The 20,057-nt window shown below is 40.0% G+C and overlaps 1 protein-coding gene across 6 annotated transcripts in view; it reads left to right on the plus strand.

Annotated features, from left to right (window-relative positions):
• Positions 1-20,057, plus strand: part of ENOX1 (ecto-NOX disulfide-thiol exchanger 1) — a 554,610-nt gene that overhangs the window by 98,238 nt on the left and 436,315 nt on the right. For 5 of the 6 annotated variants that reach the window (XM_038569621.1, XM_038569620.1, XM_038569619.1 and 2 more), the window contains one exon: positions 19,286-19,350. The gene's annotated coding sequence lies outside the window, so the exon portion shown is untranslated. Of the gene's footprint in view, positions 1-19,043; positions 19,063-19,285; positions 19,351-20,057 lie in introns of those variants that run through there. The other variant, XM_038569622.1, reaches the window with a different exon arrangement.

The following is a 20,057-nucleotide window of genomic DNA, read 5'->3' on the forward strand; positions in this document are numbered from 1 at the left end:
GCTGGGCTCAGTGTGGACCTCATAGTCCTCTGAACACTCATGATGAAAAACAGCAGAAGAATTCAGTTGTCCATAATTTATGAACCTTTATTCTACTACCAGCACCTCAAAGAGAAGAAAATCTGTCACCATTTAACAGTTCTCAGATTTCCTTTGGAATTAATACCTGATGTAATTCAGGTCTGAATTGCCAAGTACATTGACTAATTTCTTCATTCTGTAAGCCATTTACAGGTCACTGCTCAGATGTTGGAATACCTGTTTTAGGCTAACAGCAAGGTGCTCAAATGACTCTTAGCTGTGCCCTTACACTTGCATTCACCTGGGCTCCCCAGAGAACTACCACGCTGGGCTCCTCACCATTAGCTTGAAGTCCTGCATGGAGGCCTCATTAGCATCGAAGAGCTCCTCCCCTTGGCCTTCCTGGCAGCGACTTGCCCAGGGGAATGGAAGGAAACTATGCAAGAGGCAGATTGCAGTTACTGGAAAAGTGAAACTTTTTGCAGAAAATCAACTAGATCTGGTTGTAGGGAAGTATGAAGAGACTCTGTAGGAAAGGGTCATCCAAGTGAATATGAAAGCTGAGGCAGGATCTTGGCACCAAGTTGCGTTTAAAGCAAACACCGTAGAGAATGACCTTGGGGATCCTGGGAAATTGAGGACTAGCAGCATGATTTACACAATGAGGCCAAAAAGAAAGTAAGCGCTTAAGGAACAGTAATTTCTAAAGACTGTCAGCCCTAAAGAGACATTCTAAACGCTGTTTCTTTGAAAACCATTCCAAAACTCAAATATTTGTATTGATACTATTTAGTTATGATCACAAAATGTTTGGATTTGGCTGATACAATGTATGTGTTCCCATTTGGTAATTATCTAGGGGAAATATTGTTCCAAAAAGTTCGGAGAAAGACAGAGCTGGTCACTGTCTGTGATTGGCTGTGGCTGTCGTGCATAACGGAGCATTGGTTTAATTAAGTTCTTAATCCTTCCTTCTCTCCAAAGAGGTCATATCATTCAGTGCGGTAAATGCAAACAGGGGAATTCAGTTGTTTCTGAAGATTACCTGTTCTCTGCAGGGTGATGGTTCTCAGAGGAGTTCCAGGGCCTCAAAAACAAAGATACTATTATTCCCCAGTCACTGGTGTGGATTAGGAGTACTATCATGGGATTGCTGATCCCATTTTAAACGAATTTTGACTGCCCTTCATGGCCACATTGAGGGTCATCAGAACCTGCTACATTTAAATGTCTGTGCTAAGAGGCATCCCAGGACATGAGGCTTTTGCTTATTTTCTTCCTTGATATAGATAGGCTCTTTTCTCTTTGCTGATTCAACTCTAGTGTCCTATTGAGTATAGGTGGAGGAAATCTTTTCTGACTCCGGTAACTGAAGGTACATATCTCTATCATGGTTTCAAGAACTTGACATTTACTGACATGCTTTATTCTTTCCAGTCATTAAAGTAGTATCGTTTAAAGAATTTAAGGGAGCAATAAGATGGTTCCATAAACAGCTAAAATACAAAACAGCAAAAGATACAGGAGCTCAAGTAAGGGAGATGTTATTTCTGGTTAGGACATCAGAACAATCTCATGGACTAGATTATATTTAAGATAGAACTTGAAAAAGATTGGTTTTGAAAGACGAGTGATTCTTTGCACAGATACACAGACATGTACATTTTTTTGATTGAAGTACAGTTGACATGCAATGTTATATTAGTTTCAGGTGTGTGTACAGCACAGTGGTTCAACAGTTCTGTACATCATGCAGTGCTCAACACCGTAAGTGTAGTCACCTTCTGTCACCATACAACCTTATTACGATACTATTGACTATAATCCCTGTGTTGTAGTTCTCATCCCATGACTTACTTATTTTGCAACTGGAAGTCTGTACCCTTTAATCCTCTTCACCTATTTTGCCCATTCTCCCAACCCTTTCATCTCTGGCAACCACCAGTTTGTTCTCTGTATTTATGGGTCTGTTTCTGTTTCCTGTTTATAGTTATGGGTTCCATATATAAGTGAAATCATACAGTATTTGTCTTTCTCTGATTTATTTAGCCTAATATGCTCTAGGCCCATCCATGTTGTCACTTAGGGTAAGATTTCATTCTTTATTATGTTAATATTTCATTGTGTATATATAACACATCTGCTTTATCCATTCATCTGTCAGTGGACCCTTAGGTTGCTTCCATACCTTGGCTACTGTAAATAATGCTGCAGTAAGTATAGGGGTGCATATATCTTTTTAAATTAGTGTTTTTGTTTTCTTTGGGCAAATAGAAGTGTAATTTCTGGATCATAAGGTAGTTCTATTTTTAATTTTTTTGGAATGTCCATACTGTTCTCTGAGGTGACTGTATCAACTTACATCTTACCAACAGTGTGCAAGGGTTCCTTCCCTTTGCTCCACACTGTCACCAACACTTGTTTATTTCTTATCTTTCTGATACTAACTGTTCTTACTGGCATGAGGTGAGGTCTCATTGTGGTTTTGACTTGCATGGCCCTAATGATTAGTGATGTTGTATCTGTTGGCTCTCTGTATGTCTTATTTGGAAAAATGTCTGTTCAGATCCTCTGGCTATTTTTTAATTGGACTATTTGTAATTTTTTGGTGTTGAGTTACATGCATTTTTTACATATTTTGGATATTAACCCCTTATTGAATTTATCATTTGTAAATATCTTCTACCATTCTGTAGGTTGTCTTTTTGTTTTGTTGATGGTTTCCTTCTCTGTGCAAAAACGCTTTTTAGTCTGATGTAGTCCCAATGTTTAGTTTCAGTTTTGCTTCCCTGAGAAGACATATCCAGAAAAATGTTGCTAGAATTGGTGTCCAAGAGACATGTACATCTTCATTAGCTTTGAGCAGTCTCTGCAGAGTCAGAATAGGAGTTCTCTTCTCCTCCAGTCCTTCCTGACATATGGTTCAGTGCTTGACACAGACTAGGTGCCTAATCCATATTTGTCACCAGAGAAAATGAGATAAGCATCCCTTTTAGGAGGAGAAGGATTAAAATGATGTAACTGAAACATTCTACCATATCCAAGAACAAAAGCATGTCCTTGCCCAGTAACCCTGGAATGTTTTTGAAGAGGGCATCTTTCCCTTTACCTCTTTGTGGGCTTCTAAGACCCAATTACTTTGATGCTGGATTAAAGAAGTAAATAAATGAATGAGGGTCTCAGAGGTAGAGTCTGGTTTTTACAAAATCATCTTTGGAGATAGACCTGTGGCTACTTCATCCTTGAATAAAGAGAAACCATCCCAGCAACCCAACTGAAGTTGGTTATTTTTAAAGTCTTTACTGGCTTTTTGCCTGATTCTGTTGTCTTTGACACATCTGCTATGCACCTAACTAAGAAAAGTTATACCTGATTCACAAATAGCCATCACATTAGTTTAGTGAGCTCTGGAGAGACCCAGGAGTCAGAGGATGCCAGGTCCTCTGTTCCTACCAACAGCTGAAACCCATCTAAGCAGAACCCAAATGCAAAAATCACTTACCCTGAGAAGAATTGAACCAAGATGTATTAAAAGTTTCTAAGGAAGGGGGAAAAAATTGCTGCATCTTCCTACCCTGAATGCCTATTAGCAGTGATAGTTCAGTGTTTCCAGATAAGTTCTGCAACTTTAGAGACCCTTGCAATTTTTCTGAGAGCTTCTCCTCTTTCCCAGCCCCTGCCTCAGGTTATCAAAAGACCATTGAGTTTGTACTGGGGTGGGCAGGGCATGAATCTGAAAATTCCTCCTTTTCTTAACAGGTCTTCCCCTACCCTAGCTTTGCTAGACAATTGCAGGAACCTCAGGGGAATACGCAGCCAGCCATTGGAAGAGTTTCTCTGCAGTTATCTGCTATTGACCTTGGCCTAATTTGTCATGTTTTGCCTGATACTTCCAAAGATGAAGGATGAGGTACCTATTAGATTTGATGTGCCACATTCTTCCTCTGAAGCTAGGTTTGTTTCACCAGCTAATGACTTTATTCCATTATATTAAAAACCCAAGGTTTATTTTATAAGCGTGACAACTAGTCATTATATGAGTAGTATTCCACAGGCTCTAAGCAGAACACATAAAATGTCATTTCAAGTGCCAAGTTTCTTTTCTAATTCCATTTTTTTTACAGAATTTTGAAAGCAGCTTAAATCTAATTGGCTCCCCCAGGATCTTAGCTCCTGTTACATTTGTGGGTTTCTTTTTTTAAGAGACATCTGGAGAGACTGAACGGCCACTGCTAGTTGGCATGCAGGGTAGGAGGATGCAGCAACTTTCTTTCCATCCTTGGAAACTTCCAAATCTTGGTTCAGTGCTTCCTGAGCTTGAATATTTGATTTTTGCAATTGTTTTTGTAATGTTGGCTTCTGTTTTTCCTATTGTTGAATTTCGTTTGAGAACTGCAACCACAACTGTTTGTGGCCAGCCTGTATCAACTGTGAAAGAAAAATAAAGAAAAACAAAACACATAGTAATAGTATAGATCCATGTAAATAATACTTACCATACACAGTGCTGATAAATCAGCTTCATATGTGTCTAGACTACCAAAGGCAAACACCTATTTAGACAGCAGAGCTGAGTTATTTTTAGTGGCCCAGATTCAGATGTTCCTGTAGTCTAAACAGCTGTGAGAAGAATGCCTGAATCTTTCCCTTAATCATAGTGACATCATAACTTTGAAACCCCACGCAGTGAGGCAAATGAGAGAGACGATGCTACCCCCTGATAGAGGGAAAAGAGAAAGGTTATTTCTTTTCCTGGTTTCAAAGTGTTTTAGCAAGATACTTAAAGATACGAGATAAACAACAGGAGAGTATGTGTAGTATCTATTTTTAAATATGTTATTAAAAAGTATTGAAAGCTTCTGTCTTTAGAACTTCAGTGTTCCATTGTGGAGTTGAAAGCTGGGAGCGAGGAAATTGAACATTTAGGAGACTATTGACCTGGTCTGGGCAAACCATCCTGAAGACATTCAGAAGCCAGATGTGGAAATGTGTTGAAGGCTGTGGTTTGGCTGCCTTTGTTGATGGATTAGAAATAGTATATGGAGCAACAGTAAGAAATTTGTTCTTCTTTTTGGAAGATAAATTATTTTAAATTTCTGTAGTCAAAGAGCTTTATCTTATAATAATTGATATCTTCTTTACCTAAACATAGACCAGGAGAATGACAAGAATGGGCTCAAACTTTGTTTTGGTTAAGTGCCTCTTTAGACTGTGTGTGTGTGTGTGTGTGTGTGTGTGTGTGTTTATGTGTATGCCCCAAATGGGAATATCTGTTTAATTGAAATCTGATTGTCCTGTTACTGGTTAGGCAGGACCTGCCCAAGCATAAAAAAACCTAATTTAAGCCTTAGCAGGCAATGAAGTTAATAATAAAACATGTCTATTGAATTAAAAACAGTATGATTCTTGTTAATTCATTTAAAAATATTTCTCAGGATTTTCTTCCCAAGATAAAAATTTGTGTATCTGCCAAATGGGACAAAGGCCAGCCAGATTCCTTTTCTGTAAATGTACTCCTTTTATCGTCCTAGGAGAGACAACCCATGCCTGGGGCATCGGGAGCCCCATTTTAATTTTGAGCCACTTTAGAGTTGTACCACCAGGGACAATGACTTTGTCTTATTGCCCCTCAGTTTTTCTCATGTATAAAATAAGAGGATAGGATTATGTGACTTCTAAAGTCCTTTATACATCCAATATTCTGTGAAACAAAGTGTAAACAGTGGAAAGAAACATAAAGAATAGCTAAGTGAAATAGCCCAACACTTGAGGAAGGATTTTCTGAGCAGAGAAGGAAGAGATTGGCCAAGCCTGAGCAAATGTCCTCTTCTCTCTCTCATTCTCTCTTCAGTTCAACTCCTGCCTATCTGGCGGCTTTAAAGAACTCAGAAATTTGAGACATCTGGGTGGAGGAGTCTGTTGAGCAGCTCAGATCATGATTTCAGGGTCGTGAGATTGAGCCCCAGGTAGGGCTTCCCACTCCCTACAGGGTCTGCTTTGGACTCTCTACCTCTGCCCCTCCCTGGTGCATGCACTCCCTCTCTCTCTTAAATGAAAATGAATCTTTAAGGAACTGAAAAATACAAATCCATCTGCACCCTTTCTTTCTCTCTCCTTTCCTCTCCTCTTTGTCATGTTTCTCTGTTTCTTTACTCTCTCTCCACACTCTCACTCACTGCCATCTTTACATCTCTCTGAGTGGTAGGTGTAGTTGGGATTTGTCAGGAAGACACAAGGATAATGATCAAATTTGTTGGAAATATAGTTTTCCCATTTGTTTCTCCCCCTTTCATTTCCTAAAATTTGTTGTAACTTCACCTTTATTAAATAAAAAATGAAAAATTTTAGCTTCTGGATCATTATGTTCATATTGAGACAGTTAAGACAATCACGATGGTGATGCTAACCATGAGTGCTCACTGTGTGCCAGGAACTGTTCTTAATGCCTTGAGTATAATGACTTATGTAATCCTCACCCCAGCACTGTGAAGTGGGTCCTGTTATCACTGTTATACAGATAAAGACACTGCATTAGAAAGGTAAAGACACTTGTCCAAGTTTCCCAGCTAATTATGGAAAAGTTGGGATTATGTCCTAGGCAGTTCTTTTCCAGTGTTACTGCTCTTATATGTTTGGCTTCACTGCATCTCCTCTGAGGCAGAGATAGTATGTTTTATTCATTTTTTGTGTTCTCTTGAGAATTTGGTGCAGTGCTTGAGGAAAGTATACCTTGAATTCATGTAACATTGAATTACAGGAACACCATCCTGCCCGGAAGAAAAAGCTGTCCACAGTAGCTGTGCTTACCATGCCTTCCCAAGTGGTCTTGTGAATAAATGTTTGACTTTGGCACCTACTTCCTTTCTGTGTCAAACCTATGACCTCCTTTAATTGGGAAATCTTTGTTTTAATAAAGAAAGTTAGGCTCTAGTTTAAGAAAGTTGAATTTCTGTGCAAAGAGAGAAACTGTAGTATTATTTAAGCAAATGTAGCTGGTAAGTTAATATATGAACTGAGTGGTATTTGAAGAAATAGGTTGGAACGAAGGGTCAGTGAAGCTCTAGATATAGTTGTTAGGGGAAAAAAAATCTGTTAAGGTCTTATTTGCCTGGATGCAGTTGACTTCTTTTGAGAAATACTAGGTTTTTCACTTATGAACATTTGACACACATACAAAAGTCAATATGTTTACACTCCCAAGTTCAATATTTCTACTCCTACATATGATACTAATGGTGAGAGAAATGAGGAAAACAGCTAATTCTTTTTATATTTGCTGCCATGGTGTAAGGATAGTGCCTTCTTGCTAGGGTTTCTGGATTATATGGCAAAGGATGCATTGTTTATTCACATGTCCTCCAAATCTTCACTTCTCAGATTTCCAGCATTTCTATCAAATAGAACATATATTTGTGCCTAGAAGGATAGGATCATGGGAGATTAATGTTGGGAAGAACCTTAGGATAATTTAACCCAATTGTTTTATGTTGCAGATAAAAATGTACAGCCCCAAATGAGTAAGGGACCTAGCTATGGATTAGAACAAACTCTCAAATGGAAAACAGAAATTACAAAGGTTGCATAGTGTTAACTCTGCTAATTCAATTTAGAACTATTTGTTGAGTACCTTATAATGTGTAAGACACTAGGGATAGACCAATCCATCTTAGACCAGGAATTATATGGGTCTTCCTTGAAGCTCTTACCAAATATGTGTTCATGAGGCCACAGATGAGAAATATCTGAGAATGATTCCTGGTGAACTCTTTGAAGATGACAAAGACTTTGTTCTGTAAATTCCAGTGTCTCGTACCTTCCAGGAGATGAAACTGCTGACCACAGGAAGAAATAAAAGGAAGGATCACAGTGTAGGAATCTGGGAATATTTAATATGAGCAAATCTATGAACTTGAAAAGGCTTCAGAAGATTAAAACTTTTCATTCCAGTGCTATGTCTTAAGTCTGTGTCCATAAATCCTAAGTCAAAAAAAAAAAAGAAAAAAAAAAGGTTAGAGTTCTTTCAGCCTGCTTGTTTCGCAACATGGGTAAGTGTACAATACATTTTAGAAAACTTTCAAATATGGGGTATTGGTGTATAAAAGGTGAGCTTCACATCTCTGGGACATTTACTCAAAAGGCATCAAAATTTGTTGAATGCCAACTGGGCACAACTTCTCTCTAGACCATAAATAGAAAAGTTAAATGTTCGTGGAGAGGAAATTGACCCATCATTGTAAATAAAGTTGATGTTTAGCCATTAGCTTTACGGGAGGGTTTTATATATGGAAATACTATTATGAAGGCTGGATCACACAATGTGGGATAAAGAGAGAGGGGAGAGTAGGTAAGCTCTTGGAATTTCTACAGCCCAGGCAGTGGCCAAATCTGTGACTTCATTTAACTTGCACACCAGTTCTACATGGTGCTCAGTGTTCTCCCCATCTTGATTGTGAGGAAGCCTGGAATTAAGAGGTGAGTTAATTTGCTCACAGTGATATAGTTGGCAAACAGCGTGATTTGAGTCTGGATCCCTGTGATTGCAAATCCTAGGTTTGGTCTGTTGTGTCTGAGTCAAGTGACATTTCATTCTTCACCTGACCTGGAGGGTAGCTTGATGGACATATGAATTCTTTCATTTATATGTCCTTCCATCCCTCCATTCAACAAACACTTTAGAAGCAGCTTTATGCTGGACTCAAGAAGAGGCAGATATGAATTAAGAGAAAATTTGAACTACAGAATAATATATGATAAAATCATATGAGGGAGTTTGTTTTCTATTTTAGCCTATAGATTCAGTGCTATTACTTTAAGATCATACCTCTTATATTTGAGGGATTTTTTTAATTAAAAAAACATTGATTAGTCATGAACATAGACTTATATTATTTGTAATTAGCAGATGCTTTTTTTTTTTTTTTTTTTTTTTAAGAGAAAGCATGTGCAAGCAGGATGGGGGTGTGGAGGAAGGAAGAGGGAGAGAGAAAATCTCAAGCAGGCTTCACACCCAGCATGGAGCCCAAAGGGGAGCTCAATCTCACAACTCAGATGACCATGACCTGAGCTGAAATCAAAAGTCAATGCTTAACAGACTGAGCCACACAGGCACCCCCATTTTTTAAAATTGCATGTTGGTGCCAAGTTGGTGATGCTGGCTCAGATTGACTAAACAAAGCAGACTCTTTTTTTCCTCTGTACCTTCAGGGTGCAGGATAGCTTCCCGGTCCAGCATTCTGTATACCTATATTATAGGCACAACACTTATTGTAGCATATCCCAGATTTCCAAGTAAGTGGGGAATCAAATGTTGATTTTTTTTGCCTCACCATTTTTTTACTTTTCTGAATGCTTGAAAGTCTAGATTAATGAAATTTAAGGCATATAGAGTTAGAGAAAGATAAATACAAGAAATATACCACCAGCATATTCTAAAAGCACAGGAGTTCAAGTCAAGATCTGGATTTGGCGGCACCTGGGTGGCTCAGTCAGTTGAGTGTCTCACTCTTGGTTGTGGCTCATGTCATGATCTCACAGTGGTAGGATCGAGCCCCGTGTTGGCTTTACACTCAGTATAAAGTCTGCTTCATATTCTTTCTCCCTCCCCCATACCCCTACCTGCTTGTGCTCTCTCTCTCTCTCAAATAAATAAATAAAATCTTAAAAAAGAGAGATGATCTGGGTTTGAATGAAAGTTATTTCTCTTGTACAAGATTAATCTCTTTGGGCCTAGATTTATTTATTTAAGTGCGTATGTCACATAATGTTGTGGAGATTAAATGACACAACAGATGTGAAAAGTGCTTTGCAAAGACAGTTACAGTGTGTGCTTGTGCACAGATCTTCATAGGATGCTCACTATGATAATTGGCAGGCCAAAGTTTCAGGTGTCATGTGAAGATAATAGGCTATTTAATATTGGGCTCAGGCTGTGAAGGAAGGAAAAATATAGAAAAATAAATGGAAAGAGATGGTTTTGACTATGAAGGGGTAAGAGTATCAATATTTACCTGATTTTTGCCTGCTTGATTCCTCACCATTTCCTATAACAGGTACCATTGGCATCCTTGCAACCTCTGCTCCTGGCCTATGGAGTTGCCTCATAGTGGTGTTAGAATGCCACCACCTTGAATTTCTCCTTGGTTTCTAATCCACTGCTTTTTTCCCCAGTCAGTCCTAGTATTGTATTTGTCTACACACCCCAGGCCTCTATCTTGATCACAGGCTTAGGCTCTTTGTAGGAGCAGGCTCTCCGAGTTAGGTTCCTATGAATTACCCCCATTTTGCCTTGACTCTTGCCATCTGTCTTTTCTGAACTCACTTGGTAATCTCAATTACCCTCCTACCCAAAAAGAAAAAAAAATCTAATGGTATGAGAAGATGGTGTGTCCATGCAGTAAAAAGCGTTCCCTAGGACAGAATGGACAGGAATAGATAAGGCCTGGGTGGAGGATCTTGATGTGAATGAAACCTTGCTGAGAGCCTGCAGAGACTTTCAGAGTGAGCCACCTGAGTGTTCTCCGTGTCAACTGTCCTTCTGTGCGTGCTGAGAGCATATCCCTTATATATCTTCATGAAAGCACTTAGTAAGAAAACCAGTGGCAGAGGAGAGTGGTTCCCATTATCATACATGATTTTAGCCCAGAAAAATGATTTTATCAATCTCCAGGTTGAAGGATGGGGTGTAACTGACCAAGCATCTTAACCTCTTTCTTCCGAACCCAGGCATTCTCAGTCTAGTTATTGTGAGAACCACTGACTGTGGCCATGTTGTCCATTAATGGGGCTGTGCTGGCTCTGGAGGGGTCCTTTGGAGAAACATTATTAGAGAAAAGCAGTAGAGAGGAAGTCTGCAAATCAACAAGAAAACAAACAACCCACATTCAGAAAGAACAGAGAATGTATGACTCACAGGGACAAACACAGAGGCAGACACCCCCTCACTGTTTCCCTTTCAGACTTCTAAATGTTGTGAGGTGGGAGTCCTCACAGCTTCTGAGGGAGAGCCTGGCAGAATGAAGTCTATTTTTAAAACTTGTATAGGTAGTACACAGACTAAACAGCATGTCCAGGCCTCCCAGTCCTGTCCCCAGTGTTTGTCTTCCTGAAGTATGATCTGACTTATTTCAGTGCTAATTGCACCTGGCTGAATTTTACCCTCTTTAAGTGATGTTGCAAAAACCAAACCTGTTAGCTTTTTGATTCTAGAGTTTTTGTTTTCCCTTTTCCTAAAATTTGTTCAGGCTTTTGGTGCTCTTTGAGAAACCTGAGGAACAGAAGAGGAATTCCAGATGAAGTGTATAAGGAGATAATGTTATGCCAGTGAGTCACGGGCACATGCGTTCCTTCCGTTGATGAGGAAGCTCCATCTGTATAACCCCTAGGAGGGTTTCTGGAGAGTTTGTGCATGGGGACCATGTTGCTTGTAGTTAAAACGTCCACTTAAAAATCTGTGTCACATTCACTTTAGTGTTTGATTTGCTCTGTGTAAGGTTTGCTTCAGTGTTACTGATTTTTTTAGTTTTGTCAACCACATCTTCTAGATTATTTAAATAGCATCCAGACAGGATGAGCTACAGGCAAGGTGGCAGCAGCAGCCCACCCTCATCCAGAATGTGTGTTCTCAACATTGAGAGCAGCGCTTGCAGGGCTCCCTGTGCATTCTGGATGATACACAGGAGTGTGTGATGTATGTATGGTGTGATCTCCTACAAGGACCCCTGTTTCCCAGCTTCAGCTCTGCTGGTCACTTGCTGTGTGATCTTCAACAAGACCCTTCACCTTATTTTCCCTCAGCTCCCTTACAAGTGAATGAAAATAACAATATCTTTCTCTTTAGTCCTTGAAAGATTACTGAGGTGATATTATATTTGCTTTAAAATTGCAAAAACCACTTCCTATATGTTATATATATTCACATATATCCACTTGGATATAGATGAGTGTATGAATGTCCATGACTTGCACACACATGCATTTGTTATTCACTTGAGGGCGGGGATCACACAAGCAGAACTTGACTTCTTTGGTGGATGCAGACACCCCTACAGCTTCTGTAGGTCCGCCACATGATACATGGCACCTTGCATGATCCTCATTGGTGGTTCCCCGGGGATCTTCTCCATCTCCGGAAGTACTGTCTCCTCCCATTCAGAAATCATCTTTGATTCTCGTTCTCCCTCGACCCCCCCCACATCCAGTCTCCCCATCACCAGTCCTGTCAGCTCTTCTTTCAAATGTATTTTCAAACCCACCCACTTCTCCCACCCTCGACCAGACCACCGTCACCATCCTCTGTTGATTGCCTGTCTATACTCCATTTTCCACACAGTAGCCAGGGCAACGTTTCAGAATAAAACACATTGAAATGAGCCCAGCTTAAAACTAGGCAGTGACTCCTGGTGCTTTTAGGGTCACACTCAGACTTCTAACCATGACCCTTTGACTCACCTCCATGTCATTCCTCTCTGCCTTGTTCACTAAACTCCAGTAAAACTGAGCTTCTTTTAGCTCAACACACCCCACTTTTTAAAAAAGATTTTTATTTATTTATTCATGAGAGACAGAGAGAGAGAGGGAGGCTCAGACACAGGCAGAGGGAGAAGCAGGCTCCATGCAGGGAGCCCGACGTGGGACTCGATCCCGGGTCTCCAGGATCATGCCCTGGGCCGAAGGCAGCGCTAAACTGCTGAGCCACCCGGGCTGCCCCCCACTTTCTTGCCTTAAGGATTTTTAAAAAATAGACTTGATTTTTTTGGAGCAGTTTTAGGTTCACAGTAAAACACAGCAGGAAGTGCAAAGAGTTCTCCTGTGTCTCCTGTCCCCTACCCCACCACGTGCACAGTCCCTTCCGTGATGGACATCCCACCCCAGAGTGATGCATTTGTTACAATTGGTGCTCCTCCACTGATGTGTCCTTACCTGTCAGAGCCCATAGTTTACCTCAGGGTTCACGCTTAGTGTTGCACATTTTATGGCCTTTGACAACAATATAATGACGTGTATCTACCCTTGTATAATATTATACGGAATCATTTCACTGTGTGAAAATCCTCTGTGCTATGCCTCTCATCTCTTCCTCTCCCCAATCCCTGGTAACCACTGATCTTTTTACTATTTCCACCAGAGTTTTGCCTTTTCCAGGATGTCACATAGTTGGAATTATACAGATTATCTTCTTTTACTTAGTAACATGCATTTAAGGTTCCTGCAGGTCTTTTCATGACCTTAAGGATTTGTTATAGCTTTTTGCTCTGCTGAGCTTTTCCTGTCCACCCTATTTAACTAGCCTGTCTTATCACATCACCCTGTTGTATGTTCTTCAGAGCACTTAGCGACCTTCTAACATGGTGTTGGTGTTGGTGTTGTTTACTACCTGTCTCTCCAGCTAGATCTTAAACTCTGTGGGAATGGAGGTCTTGTCTGCCTTATTCCAGACCATACCCCAGAACCTGGAATAGTTCTTAGTCCACAGTAGGTGTTCGGTAAATGTCACGAATTACCTGCATATTAATTAAGCCCCTTTGGCTTTCCTCTTCTGCTCAGTTTTCAAGATGATGAACTCTTTCATGTACACTGCTTCAGGTTTTGTTCCGAAGAAGAGGCAGACATTCATGCTAAGTCACTGAGTCTGAGAATGATTTCTTGTTCACCTTTGGCTTCTGAAGCTCTCTTGGTTGTCTGCTGAATTTAATGGGTCTCCAGGCGAACAGCAGTTGGTAGCCTTGGAGAGAATCAGTCACATTGCAAGAAGAGAACAGACACAGTAGAAAATGATTAAGGGAAAATAGCAGAAAAGTATGATTGAACATTTATTGAGTCACACATTGTAGTCAAAGCTGTGTATAACATAAAAGCGAATTAGGAGACAAGTCAGATATAAAATGAGTGAGCACACACAAGCACACAAATACTGCAAACGAGGAGGGTATTTCTTCAGGTGCCTTCTCTCATTTACCAAACTGTAGTCTTATCAAAATATATAGGCTTGTTCAGGAGGGAAATAATGCAGCCAATGTTTGTGACCCAGTCATGCCCTATGGGGCACAGACAGGCCTGCAATTTCATTACTGCTTTTTAAAGAAACTTTCTCTAAGGCTAACAGACTTTCTGGGGAGGCCAAACCAAGTGAAACTGAGTTTAATGTTCTCATTAAGATGTTAAAGAGGCTTTGTTCATGAACGACTAAAGCTGTAATTGCTTTATCCTTGTAAACTATGAAAATATGTGGTGATCTCTGATAGAGGCATTCACCCAGTCTCCTCTGTCTGGAAGATCTGTTTAATGGAGGGCTTGGCTGGATCAAGGGACTGAGAAGTAGCTTTTCCAGACTACATCTTTTAGGAACATAGTGGCAGTGGTGGCAAGGGGTACTCCTTCATTGATCTGTTTTCATTCTGTAGCTCTTGGTTGGTATGTGCTGTTTGACTATTTGATCTTAAGTTCAGATTTGGAAATCGTGTAACAGATGAACACACTATATATACACATGCACACAAATATTGTGGAAGAAAGTATAGTTTTTTTTTTTTTTATCGTTCCCATAAGCACTAGCTTACTGAGATGAGAATATAAGAAATCCAAAGATGTTGAGGTACTGGAAAAAATGAACAGAAAATTGATGTTGAAAAGATAACATGTGAATCACATGGGGAGAAGGCACTTAAAACTGGCTTTGGGGGTGGGTATCAGATTCCTCCCCACTTCTCTTTGCCATTCTTAATGCCCCAGTGTAAAAACACAGCTGCAGAACTTTAGGTAGTGAGTACAGATGGCAAATATAGCTATTTTTTTTCTTTCTGGAAATGCTTATCATACTATATAGATATGACTGAAATTGTAGAGCTGGGATTCTTCCACAGCTAGGCAACTAGATTGCTGAAAACCTCAAAATGAAATTTAGAGGGTAAAAGAGTTAAGCGCTATCTTTTCTTCAATTCCTTCTTACTAGAAAACCCTGTTTGTTGAATGGTAACAAATCAGAGTCTCATGATATGCAGATATAGTAATGTAAGAAATATCTAGGGATTGTTTTAAAATATTTTTTTCTGTTTCCATTGATCTGTCATTCAGATGCTTTACTCTAGATCAGATTTAAATTAAAATACATGTGTCCTAGAGCTGTCAAAGTCTTTTCTTCAAAGGGTCAATCTTTCTTTTCAGATGTGAGTGCAGGGCATTTGTTAAAATTGATTCAAGTCTGAGGGAGCAACGGAGTTGAAAGTTAGCACGGGTAGTTCTTCCTGTGTGATAGATTAGATAGGTTTCCGAGGAGTTCTTTTCTGGAGGGGTGACCATCTCTGCCTGATGATGTTAGGGTTAAAAAGGACCTCTTAGAGTTTTTTTAACATGAAGAAAGTGAATTTCAATTTCTGGAACACTGTTGATTATACATAATAAAATACATTTTTAAAAAATTATGAAGAGATTCAGAGCAAGATAGAACAAATTACCACTGCAGGCTAGCCCTGCTCTGCCTCTAACTCCTGTTTGATTGATATGGAGTCACTGACTCCTGTTTGATTGATATGGAAGTCCCTGTTTTGCTGTTTTGGGGAACTGCTAATGTGGTCCCTGCATTCTGAGGTAAATCCAGGGAGATGGAGGCTCTTTAGGTTCTGTTTAGGCATGATCTTATCATGTCTCCTCTTCCCCTTATCCAAGGTAGGATCAGAGCCTACAGTGAATCCATTCTGGAGCTTTCTTGGTTTGCTTAGGAAATCTTGGTGGGGGTTTGGCTGTGCCCAGGTCTTCACTCCCTAGTGTGACACAGAAACTATTGAGGAAGTATAATGGTGTGATGAGACTATCAGTAATAAAGGGGTATATATCGTGGGAACAAATGGAAGGACTAATTTATCCCAAGCTAACTGTGGGTTTTTTTTTTTTTTTTTAGAACTTTTGTCCACTTTTTAGAGTTTTCTATCTGCTAGTTTCCTATTAGAATGTTGGTTGTCACATTGGACTGCTCAGTGTCCCCACCCAATCAGCCCCTCTTCTGTTTACTAGATCTTGGAGGCGAGTTACATCTAAGACCCTATTTTGACTATAGGATTAGATAACAAGGCCAAAATGTTGGAATTTTCAAAGTGCTTTAGTTGTGATAGTGTTTTCCTCCAGCTACTTCGTCTGTTGCGTCTTAGGCCTCTATCGATTGGTCAGTTGATTGTTTGGTTAATTAACTCATTCTTTCATCAAATATTTTGGAAGCATATACTATAAGCTAGGGGCATATTCTACATCTAAGGACTGGGATAAAAGACTGGGATTTGTCTACAAAGTTTTGCCGATAGTTCACAGGGGTTGAAAATAGAGTGAAATGCCTAAAGAAAACCAAATTGCTTTTCTGCAATTCAGAGAGTATGTGTGAGATTGCCATATCAACAGTCTACTCTGTAGAGTTCTCTGTAAGTGCATTTCATGTGGGAAGTGGTACCAGACATTTTCTGTATTACAATAATCTTCATATATTTATTAAGCTGTAACTTGTAAGGCTTCCTGATGGGGTGTTAAATGAGCCTTTTTGTGTGCTACATTGTGTCTTTGTCAAGAAGCACTCAGTTAACTCTGACCTGTGTCATTCATCTTCTTTGGGCTGGTAATGAGGCACATTTCAGTCGTTCCAGGAGGGTCTAGGGGATCTGCACAAAGAGGGAGAAGACTAATGAAAAGGTTGGATTCATGGTGGGTTGGAGGGAATGGCACTTAAGGAAAACTAGGGGTAAAATGAAACCCTTTTGCCTAGTATATTTTATATTTTTGTACCCATTCAGCAAAGCAGCTGGATAATCCATAATTGTTCGACATTTTAAAACTAAGAAAATGCTAAATTACTACATTTTTAAAGTTTTTTTTTCTTCTCAATTGTTTCCCAGGCAGGTTAGGAGAATCTGGAAACTCCAAGTATGACAGTGGGACAGTAGAAGAAGCCAGCAATTCTATCGTATTTCTAAGCTCTGTGCTTGGGAGAACTGGCTCTATACTGATAACGGAGATTGACTCTAGGAAAGGAAAGAGAGCGTAGAAGAGGGGAACAGAAGTGTGGGGTATTAGTGGAGCAAAGGGAAGAGAGATCAAGGGGAGAGAGTAGAAAGATGTTCAGTTGTCCTTGCTTCTGTCCCTTATCTCCTTCTCACAAAAGGAGGGTGTGGAGAAGCAGCCGGGTTGAAAAGAAAAAGAGGAGAGTTGGATTAGAGTACACCTGGAAGTACTAAGGGAGAAGGAAGATGAATGAGAGAAATCACCAGAGTAAGTGAGGGGCAAGGAGAAAGGATAAGAACTATTTAAATGCACAGAGAAGAGAGAGGCACAGAGAGGGGTGAGCACACGGTGGCCACACTGAGAGCCTTCGATTGCTCTCAGCGGTGCACCTGTCAAATAGCCAGTGTCCCTTGCCTGAGACATATTCCTGACTTCTGTATTAACTTTAATGCAATTCTCTTTATGGTCCCTGAATTGCTGGTGGTGGTTTCATTGACACTCTCTGTGATCAAATAGTAAATGTGGAGGCACGGTTCTGCTATCCCTGCCCCCTTGCCGCGCTCCACAGACTTCTGAGTTAGGGCTTCTTGCATTTGATGTTTACCATTCCTCCTTGTCTACAGGTAGGAGGATTGAAAGGGGAAAAAAAATGTCCCTAAGGGCCGCCACATTTATAGCTCATCCACACAAATATTGGAAGAAGTTTAAAAAAAAGAAAACTTATAAGGGGCACCTTCAGTTCAGGTCATGATCCGGGGTTCTGGGATCGAGTCCTGCATCTGGCTCCCCACAGGGAGCCTGCTTCTCCCTCTGCCTGTGTCTCTGACTCTCTCTTTGTGTCTCTCATGAATAAATACATAAAACTTTAAAACAAAAACCCAAAATCCTATGTGAAATCATAATCCAGTATTTTTTCTAAGTGAGATAGTTGACTCTCGTTGCTGGTCTAGGTACTTGCCTAACCTAACCCTACACTCAATGTGCCTTAGGTAGGCTACTTTTTGAAAAATCTTTCATCTTTTTATTTTTTTCAAAGCTGAGTTCAGGAAGTCTTCCTAGGATTCCAGTGTGCACTTGTACCCACCTCTGCAACCTGGTTTCCTGGGCTGACCTTTCCATGTTAGACCTACAATTCAGTTTAAAAACTCTATCCTTCCACTTTGGGCTCTTTGTGCAATGTTTGTTATTATGGATCACCTAACGAGATGTTCAATAACCGGTTATAGAATGAATGAATGAATGGCCCCCACTGCTGGTCTTTTGACTATAAAACAAAATCCTTCTAGAAGTATGATATGCTTTTAGATATCAGTTTACAATTAGCATACATGTTCTGGAAATGAAAAGTTGATTTAGGCAACAGGAAGTGGTTACTGGGGAGTTCAGTAGATTCCCAGATTCATGCAACTGTAGTAAAGGGATTGTGATTTCATTAACTCCCGGACACCAGAGGACAGTCTTAGAAGTTTCAGGCAGCTTATTTCTTGTGATTCTAGTAATCACAGGCCAGATGCATAATGCACTTCGGAACCATACTTCTCAGACTTTAAATGTGCTTCAGAATAACCTAATGGTTTTGGTAAAATGCAGATTCTATTTCAGTAGGTCTCAGGTAGGCGCTCAGGTACGATATTTCAGGCTCCCTGGTGATGCTGATGTTGCTGGTACATGGGTCTAACTTGAGTAATAAGACTTGAAAATACTTTCTAGAAAATAAAGTTGGGATTTATCCTATGAAAATGTGTAGTTGCATTTTTATGGTTTGCACAACAGCAGATTTTCTGAAAGAAAACTTGTAAGTATCTAACGGTTATTTCATCTTAGAAAATTTGCAAGAAGGCCATCTCACACTTAAAAATGGTAATCCTGTACTGGTCAGCCCCCCAAACTGCTTTGGAATGATACTTTAAGTTGTACTGCCTTTAATTAATATACAGCTTTATTTATTTGGCTTTTGTAGATTTGGGAGGCCCTCGCTCTTGCATGAGCCCTGATGGAGCTACTTTGGCAACAAGGACTACTTTAAAAGCAGAAATATTCTTTGGAAGATTGACAGTTCCTGGGGTGTGTTTATGATAAGACCTTTACATTTAGTGATTGTTACCAGGTTAGCACCATGCAGGGACGTTCTCCAGGGGCAGTCAGTTGGAATGGCTAGGAATAGGGAAAGGGCAGTGTTCAGCTCAAACTTTGCAAGTGAAACCTTGCATCTGCTTACATACGTTCAAACAGCTCTCTGAAATTGGTGTTCAGAGTTTCTTCTAACAAGATGGCCTTTATTTTACAGGTCTCTGCAGCCAGCATGATATCATCTCTATAAGACGTGGAGGAAAGAGAGCTCACCATGCTCAGGTAAAGGGATGGTGTTTCCAGGGAGCGACAAGTAGGATAATGGCATGTTGTTTGTCACTGTAGGAGAGGTGATTCAGCTTAATTATACCATTGACATCATTCTCTTATGTGTGTTTCACTCACTTATGCCTGGGGTGCAGAGGGCTTGTCATAGGTGAGCTCAGTGAACTAGCATGCATTTGGGGAGCATCTGCAAAATACCTACAACAGGGCTTCTGTAAACAGCCAGTCGGGGAACAGGACTAGTCATGGAAACTCTCTTCCCATTTTTTGCAGAGTTAATGTGGAATTATTACTTTTGTTCATCTTTATTACCCTATCAGAAGGCTTTTATCTTTTCAACATTTATGTAAATATGTGAATATTGAAACTCTTCTAATTAAAGTCTTATCTCTGTCCCCTTATCTGGAGTTGCTGTTCTAAATATTCTTTGCATTTTCTTTTTAAATAAATGCATGTCCCACAACTTTGATTTGCCCAAATAGGTCACCAAGATTAATTTTCCATTAACCTTTATTGCTTCTGTTTCTTTCTAATCATCCTTTTAGAGGATTAAACAGTTCCCATTGGGTCAGCCTTAATATAGGATATAAATCATCTTTTTCTTTGATGGCATTTATGGAACTGCTGTAGAAGGTGGTGATCGGTGGTCCAGTGTAAAAAGACTTACTCAGAGAGTTTTATTGACTGGAAATCTTGTTGGCCTC

The sequence above is a fragment of the Canis lupus genome, chromosome 22 (assembly GCF_011100685.1).
Source record: "Canis lupus familiaris isolate Mischka breed German Shepherd chromosome 22, alternate assembly UU_Cfam_GSD_1.0, whole genome shotgun sequence".
Lineage (NCBI taxonomy): Eukaryota > Metazoa > Chordata > Mammalia > Carnivora > Canidae > Canis > Canis lupus.